We start from the raw sequence: 8890 nt of genomic DNA on the forward strand, positions 1-8890 counted from the left end.
GAGTTCTTTGCTTAGAAAATCAATAATATCAGGTATCAAGCCAAGACTAGAACACTGGGCAGAGCAACCAGAAGTGAACCCAGATAGGGAAATCCAAAAAAAAAAAAAAAAGCAAGATAAGAAAAAAAACAAAGCCCAAAACAGACTAACAGAGATGCTATTATATAAAAAAGACAACATTAAATAATAAAGAGGGACTAAGAAATGTAATCATACACATTCCATATGGAGAGGAAGATACGGCGATACAAAGAGATAAAAGTTAGTTTTAAATTTAGAAAAATAGGGGTAAATAATAAGATAACCACAAAGGAGACAAACTATCCTACTCATCAAAATAAAATACAAGGGAAAAATATAGACTTAGCAGAAAAAAAAATTAGCAACAACGAATATGAGGAAAGGACAAGATATAAAGAAAATCTACTCAGCACATAAAATCAAGTGGGAAATACTCAATACATGGAAGGTCAGCTCAACTGGACTGGACCAAAAGCAAAGAAGTTTCCGGGATAAACTGAATGCTTCAAAGGTCAGCGGAGCAAGGGCGGGGGTTTGGGGACCATGGTTTAAGGGGACTTCTAAGTCAATTGGCAAAATAATTCTATTATGAAAACATTCTGCATCCCACTTTGAAATGTGGCGTCTGGGGTCTTAAATGCTAACAAGCGGCCATCTAAGATGCATCAATTGGTCTCAACCCACCTGGAGCAAAGGAGAATGAAGAACACCAAGGTCACATGACAACTAAGAGCCCAAGAGACAGAAAGGGCCACATGAACCAGAGACCTACATCATCCTGAGACCAGAAGAACTAGTTGGTGCCTGGCCACAATCGATGACTGCCCTGAGAGGGAGTGCAACAGAGAGCCCCTGAGGCAGCAGGAGATCAGTGGGATGCAGACCCCAAATTCTCATAAAAAGACCATACTTAATGGTCTGACTGAGACTAGAGGAATCCCGGCTGTCATGGTCCCCAAACCTTCTGTTGGCACAGGACGGGAACCATCCCCGAAGACAACTCATCAGACATGAAAGGGACTGGACAGTGGGTAGGTGAGAGATGCTGATGAAGAGTGAGCTAATGATATCAGGTGGACACTTGAGACTGTGTTGGCATCTCCTGTCTGGAGGGGGGATAGGAGGATAGAGAGAGTTGGAAGCTGGCAAAATTGTCACGAAAGGAGAGACTGGAAGGGCTGACTCATTAGAGGGAGAGCAAGTGGGAGTATGGAATAAGGTGTATATAAACTTATATGTGACAGTCTGACTTGATTTGTAAACGTTCACTTGAAGCTCAATAAAAGTTAATTAAAAAAAAATCAAGTGGGAAAAAGAAACTGTCAACACACAAAAAAGACATCGAAATGATCGCACTAAATTCATTATTTTTTTTTACCTATCCATAATTACCCTGAATGTAAATGGACTAAATGCACCAATAAAGAGACAGAGAACAGCAGAATGGATTAAAAAACAAGATCCATCTATACGCTGCCTACAAGAGACACTCCTTAGACTTAGAGACACAAACAAACTAAAACTCAAAGGATGGAAAAAATATATCAAGCAAACAACGATCAAAAAAGAGCAGGAGTGCCAATATTAATTTCTGACAAAATAGACTTTACAGTTAAATCCATCAGAAAGGATAAGGAAGGACACTATATAATGATTAGAGGGACAATACACCAAGAAGATATACCCAAAACCCAGTGCCGTCAAGTTGCATATTAAATATTTATGCACCCAATGACAGGGCTGCAAGATACATAAACTCTATCAGCATTGAAAAGTGAGATAGACATCTCCACAATAATAGTAGAAGACTTCAACACACCACTTTCAGAGAAGGACAGGACATCCAGAAAGAAGCTCAGTGAAAACACGGAAGATCTAAATGCCACAATCAACCAACTTGACCTCGTAGACATATACAGAACACTCTACCCAACAGCAACCAACTATACTTTCTTTTCTAGTGCACATGAAACATTCTCTAGAATAGACCACATATTAGGTCATAAAGCAACCCTTAACACTGAAATATTACAAAGCATCTTTTCTGACCATAAGGCCATAAAAGTGGAAATCAATAACAGGAAAAGCAGGGAAAAGAAATCAAACACTTGGAAACTGAGCAATACCCTTTTCAAAAAAGACTGGATTATACAAGACATTAAGGATGGAAAAAAGAAATTCATAGAATCCAATGAGAATGAAAACACGTCCTATCAGAACCTTTGGGACACAGCAAAAGCGGTGTCCAGAGGCCAAATTATATCAACAAATGCACATATCCAAAAAGGAGAAAGGGTCAAAATCAAAGAATTATCCCTACAACTTGAACAAATACAAAGAGAGCAACAAAAGAAACCCACAGGCACCAGAAGAAAACAAATAATAAAAATTAGAGCTGAACTAAATGAAATAGAAAACAGAAAAACAATGGAAACTATTAACAAGACCAAAAGCTGGTTTTTTGAAAAACTCAACAAAATTGATAAACCATTGGCCAAACTGACAAAAGAAAAACAGGAGGGGAAGCAAATAACCCGAATAAGAAATGAAATGGGCGATATTACAATAGACCCAACTGAAATTAAAAGAATCATATCAGATCACTATGAAAAACTATACTCAAACAAATTTGAAAACCTAGAAGAAATGGATGACTTCCTAGAAACACACTACCTACCTAAACTAACACAAACAGAGGTAGAACAACTAAATAGTTGTTCTATAACAAAAGAAAAGATTGAAAAGGTAATCAAAAAACTCCCAACAGAAAAAAGCCCTGGTCCGGACGCCTTCACTGCAGAGTTCTACCAAATGTTCAGAGAAGAGTTAACACCACTACTACTAAAGGTATTTCAGAGCATAGAACAGGACAGAATACTACCAAACTCATTCTATGAAGCCACCATATCCCTGATACCAAAACCAGGTAAAGACACCACAAGAAAAAAAAAAATTATAGACCTATATCCCTCATGAATGTACATGCAAAAATCCTCAACAAAATTCTAGCCAATAGAATTCAACAACATATCGAAAAAAAATTCACCATGACCAAGCGGGATTCATACCAGGCATGCAGGGATGGCTCAACATTAGAAAAACAATTAATGTAATCCACCACATAAATTAAACAAAAGACAAGAATCACATGATTTTACAAATTGATGCAGAAAAGGCATTTGACAAAGTTCAAAAACTCTCAGCAAAATAGGAATAGAAGGAAATTTTTTCAACATAATAACAGGCATTTCTACAAAGCCAACAACCAACATCACCCAAAATGGAGAGAGCCTAAAAACATTCCCATTGAGATCGGGAACCAGACGAGGATGCCCATTATCACCACTCTTATTCAACATTGTGCTGGAAGTCCTAGCCAGAGCACTTAGGCTAGATAAAGAAATAAAGGGCATCCAGATTGGCAAGGAAGAAGTAAAAGTATCTTTATTTGCAGAGGACATGATCTTATACCCAGGAAACACCTAAGAATCCTCGAGAAAACTACTGAAACTAATAGAAGAGTTCAGCAGAGTATTGGGATATAAGATGAACATAAAAAAATCAGTTGGATTCCTCTACAACAACAAAAAGAACATCAAAGAGGAAATCACCAAATCAATGCCATTTACAGTAACCCCCAAGAAGACAAAATACTTAGGAATAAATCTTACCAGAGATGTAAAACACTTATACAAAGAAACCAAAAGGGACTTACATAAGTGGAAGAACATACCTTGCTCATGGATAGGAAGACTTAACATTATAAAAATGTCTATTCTACCAAAAGCGATCTATACATTTCATGCAATTCCAATCCAAATCCCAAGGACATTCTTTAATGAGATGGAGAAAAAAATCTCCAACTTCATATGGACGGGAAAGAGGCTCCGGATAAATAAGGTATTACTGGAAAAGAAGAGCAAAGTGGGAGGTCTTACTTTACCTGATTTTAGAACCTATTATACCCCCACAGTAGTCAAAAGAGCTTGGTACTGGTATAACACCAGATACATGGACCAATGGAACACAATTGAGAATCCAGACATAAATCCATCCACATATGAGCAGTTGATATTTGACAAAGGCCCCAAAACAGTTAAATGGAGAAAAGCAGTCTTTTTAACAAATGGTGCTGGCATAACTGGATATCCATCTGCAAAAAAATGAAACAAGACCCATACCTCACTCCATGCACAATAACGAGCTCAAAATGGATCAAAGACCTAAATATAAAATCTAAAACAATAAACATCATGGAAAAAAATAGTGACAACCTTAGGAGCCCTAATACATGGCATAAACAGCATACAAAACGTTATAAAGAATGTAGAAGAAAAACTAGATAACTGGGAGCTCCTAAAAATCAAACACCTATGCTCATCCAAAGACTTCACCAAAAGAGTAAAAAGACTACCTACAGACTGGGAAAAAGTTTTTAGCTATGACATTTCTCATCAGCACCTGATCTCTAAAATCTACATGACACTGCAAAAACTCAACTGCAAAAAGACAAATAACCCAATTAAAAAATGGGCAAAGGATATGAGTAGACGCTTCACTAAAGAAGACATTCAGGTAGCTAACAGTTATAAGAGGAAATGTTCACGATCATTAGCCATTAGAGAAATGCAGATCAAAACTACAATGAGATTTCATCTCGCTCCAACAAGGCTGGCATTAATCCCAAAAACACAAAACAATAAATGTTGGAGAGGCGGTGGAGATATTGGAATACTTCTACACTGCCGGTAGGAATGTCAAACGGTACAACCACTTTGGAAATTGATTTGGCACTTCCTTAAAAAACTAGAAATAGAACTAGCATAGGATCCAGCAATCCCACTCCTTGGAATATATCCTACAGAAATAAGAGCCTTTACACGAACAGATATATGCACACCCATGTTTATTGCAGCACTGTTTACAAAGCAAAGAGATGGAAGCAACCAAGGTGCCCATCAACAGATGAATGGATAAAAAAATTATGGTATATTCACACAGTGGAATACTACGCATCGATAAAGAACAGTGAGGCATCTGTGAAACATTTCATAACATGGAGGAACCTGGAAGGCATTATGCTGAGTGAAATTAGTCAGTTGCAAAAGGACAAATATTCTATAAGGCCACTATTATAAGAACTTGAGAAATAGTTTAAACTGGGAAGAAAACATTCTTTTGTGGTTACGGGCAGGGGAGGGAGGGAGGGTGAGAGAGAGGCATTCACTAATTAGATAGTAGATAAGAACTACTTTAGGTGAAGGGAAAGACAGCACACAATACAGGTGAGGTCAGCACAATTGGACTAAGCCAAAAGCAAATACGTTTCCTGAATAAACTGAATGCTTCGAAGGCCAGCGTAGCAGGGGCAGGGGTCTGGGGACCATGGCTTCAGGGGATATCTAAGTTAACTGGCATAATAAAATCTATTAAGAAAACATTCTGCATCCCACTTCGAAGAGTGGCGTCTGGGGTCTTCAACGCTAGCAAGCAGCCATCTAAGATGCAGCAATTGGTCTCAACCCACCTGGATCAAAGGAGAATGAAGAACACCAAGGACACAAGGCGATTATGAGCCCAAGAGACAGAAAGGTCCACATGAACCAGAGACTACATCATCCTGAGACCAGAAGAACTAGATGGTGCCCGGCTATAACCGATGACTGCCCTGACAGGGAACATAACAGAGAACCCCTGAGGGAGCAGGAGGGCAGTGGGATGCAGACCCCAAATTCTCATAAGACCATACTTAATGGTCTGACTGAGACTGGAAGGACCCTGGTGGTCATGGCCCCCAGACCTTCTGTTGGCCCAGGACAGGAACCATTCCCAAAGCCAACTCTTCAGACACGGATTGGACTGGACAATGGGTTTGAGAGGGATGCTGGTGAGGAGTGAGCTTCTTGGATCAGGTGGACACTTGAGACTATGTTGGCATCTCCTGCCTGGAGGGGAGATGAGAGGGTGGAGGGGATTAGAAGCTGACGAAGTGGACATGAAAAGAGGGAGTGGAGGGAGAGAGCAGGCTGTCTCATTAGGGGAGAGTAATTGGGAGATGGTAGCAAGGTGTGTATATGGGTTTTTGTTTGAGAGACTGACTTGATTTGTAAACTTTCACTTAAAGCACAATAAAAATTACAGAATAAATAAATAAAATTACCTGAGGAATTCTAGGGAGATGACGGTGCAAAAAGACCATTGTTCTGACTCTTCCCCACAGATAGAACAAGAAATACAATGAGGAAACTGCTTGGCTTTGAGAGACTCTGAATCAAGGAACAGAGGAAAGCAACAGGGAACTACAAACAGTCCAAGTGTCAACTAATCAACAAGGTGTCACATACAGTAGGAAAATCCCTTCTCCCACCACCCTGTCCCAGGGTTGCGGACCACCAGCTACTGCAAACTGGGGAAGTGGCCATAGAAAAGGAGCCTGCTTCCCTAAACACCACAGCCCCTGCCTGTACAAAGAGATAGGACTCCAAGCTTCTGCTCTAAAATCAACAGGGCAGACCTCCCCAGGGGTCCATTTGGAGTGTGCCAGAATCTGCCCTACCCAGACACTGTAGGCTGCAAGCCTATTGTGAATTGCTACAGAAGGCCCACACGTTGGAGTCTGCTCTCACAGTCAACACTCTACCTGCCTCCTTGCACATCCTAGAGCCCAGGCCTCTGAAATCAACAGAACAGGCCTCCTGGGGAGTCAGGGAATGTGTTCACCCTTTTGGTCGGTGTTGAGGACTGCTGACTGAGGCTGCTGCTTGGTAAGAAGCAGGCATCTTTAGTGGAGGCTACACCCACAGCCAACATACTACAGGGGGTAGGGGGGAGCTCAGATAGCAACAAGACAGACCTCCCTGGGGGTCTGTTAGGAGTGTGACAACCTCTCCCGCACCCAGGCACTGTCACCTGCAAGCCGGCTGTGAATTGCAACAGAAGGCTCCTGCAGTGGAGTCTGCCCCCATAGTCAGCACTCTACTTGCCACACTTCACACCCCATAGTTCTGGCCTCTGAAACCAATTAGGGTTAGCCGGCACTGGGTTCTGGGTGGTCTGCCACTTTTGGTTGATGCTAGGGACTGCTGACCGGGCTGCTGTGTGCTAGGAAGCAGGAGTCTTGAGTGGAGGCCACACTCACAGCTAACAATCTACCGGGAGGACTCTGACAGCAATATGGCAGACCTCCAGGAAGATCTGACCAGAGCATGACACCCCCTTCCCAATATGGTTATTATTCTTTGCTAGGCTGTTGCAGACTGTTACAGAAGATCCCTGAGTGGAGTCTGCTCCCACAATCAGCACTCTACATGCCTTCCTGTGCACCCCATATCTTAGGCCTTGGAAACAAACAGGACAGATGTCCTTGGTGATCAGTTTGAGTCTGTCTACTTCCCCTTCCAGTCAGCACTGAGGACTGCTGACTGAGGCCGCGGTGTGCTAGGAGGCAGGCATTTTTAGTGGAAGCCACACCCACAGGCAACATACTAAGGGGTGGGGGCGGAGGCTCTGATAGCCACAAGGCAGACCTCCCCAAGGGTCTGTTCAAAGTGTGACAACTCCTCCCCCAACCGTCAACTGTCGGCTGCAAGACTGATACAAACTCCTACAGAACTTTCCCTACAGTGGAGTCAGGAGGTGGGTCGCCTAAATGGAGACTGCTCCCCCAACCACCGCAAGGCCGCTGGCGCTCCGAAACCAACAACACAGATCTCTGAAGTCCTTCTGGGGAGTACTAGACCCAACTCCTCCTGAAATGGAGAAAATTCTGCCTGTGCTTCTCCTGAATGCCAGCTCAGGTATAAGCATCCCCCAAAGAGCAAGGAGGGAAGCCTCAGGCAAAACTGGACGAAACATGCAGCCCCAAAGAGGGCTCCCTGGGTGTGGAATTTCCAGCTAAAAAACCTGATTGCAGAAACAGAGCAGGGAATGGAGTAATAACCAGAGACAGGAGATTGCGCCCCTGGTGGACAAATTTATTAGTACATGCTATCTCACCTGCGTGGTGGTGCCCGCTGGTGGACAGGCTGACCACAGTGTGTTCTCCGCTGCGTTTGGGAGAGATTGAAAGTTGAAAAACAAAATCTGGAACTTTCAAACACCAATTAAACGAAGGAGGGAGAAGTTATTACAGAGAGGGAGAGAAAACGGTAAGCAAAAGCCAAACGGCTCTGCCCACCTAAGAGTTTCTTGCAGAAAGTAGTTCGGGCAAAAGCACCAAATACTGGGGAAAACTGAGAAAAGTTAACACCCTCGAAAATACCAATGCTCCACCAAAAAAACCACAAGACACACGAAGAACAAAAAAACAATGGCCCACCCAGAAGAACATGACAAAGGAAGGGAAAGTTCATCTGTTGTTTTTAGGTGCCTTTAAGTTGGTTCTGACTCATAATGACTCTACATTCAACAGAATGAAACATTGCTCGGTCCTGCACCATCTTCACAATTGTTATGTTTGAGCCTATTGTTTAGCCACTCTGTCAATCCATCTTGTTGAACGTCTTCCTCTTGTTCGCTGACCTCTACTTTACCAAACACGATGTCCTTCTCCAGGGACTGGTGCCTCCTGATCACATGGAGGCTATAGTAAAGAGCATACTCCAAGGCACCTTGTTCTGTAAACTGTGGAGAGCCTACCTGTATGTATAGAGTGGAGTTTCTCCCACTATTTTCAGTGGCAGATGGAAAACTTCTTCCTTTGTTTTCCAAAGGCAAGAAATGTCTTTTATAAGCTAACCAGAGAACATGTAAAGTTAAAAAAAAATACCATGAGATCATTTTTTTCCCTTTCAGATTTGCAGAGATTAAATACAAGAACACACTACATTTTAATAGAGAAATTGGCAACTCTTGTGCAGTGTTGTTGAGA

This window comes from Elephas maximus, chromosome X, assembly GCF_024166365.1.
Source record: "Elephas maximus indicus isolate mEleMax1 chromosome X, mEleMax1 primary haplotype, whole genome shotgun sequence".
NCBI classification, from domain to species: Eukaryota; Metazoa; Chordata; class Mammalia; order Proboscidea; family Elephantidae; genus Elephas; species Elephas maximus.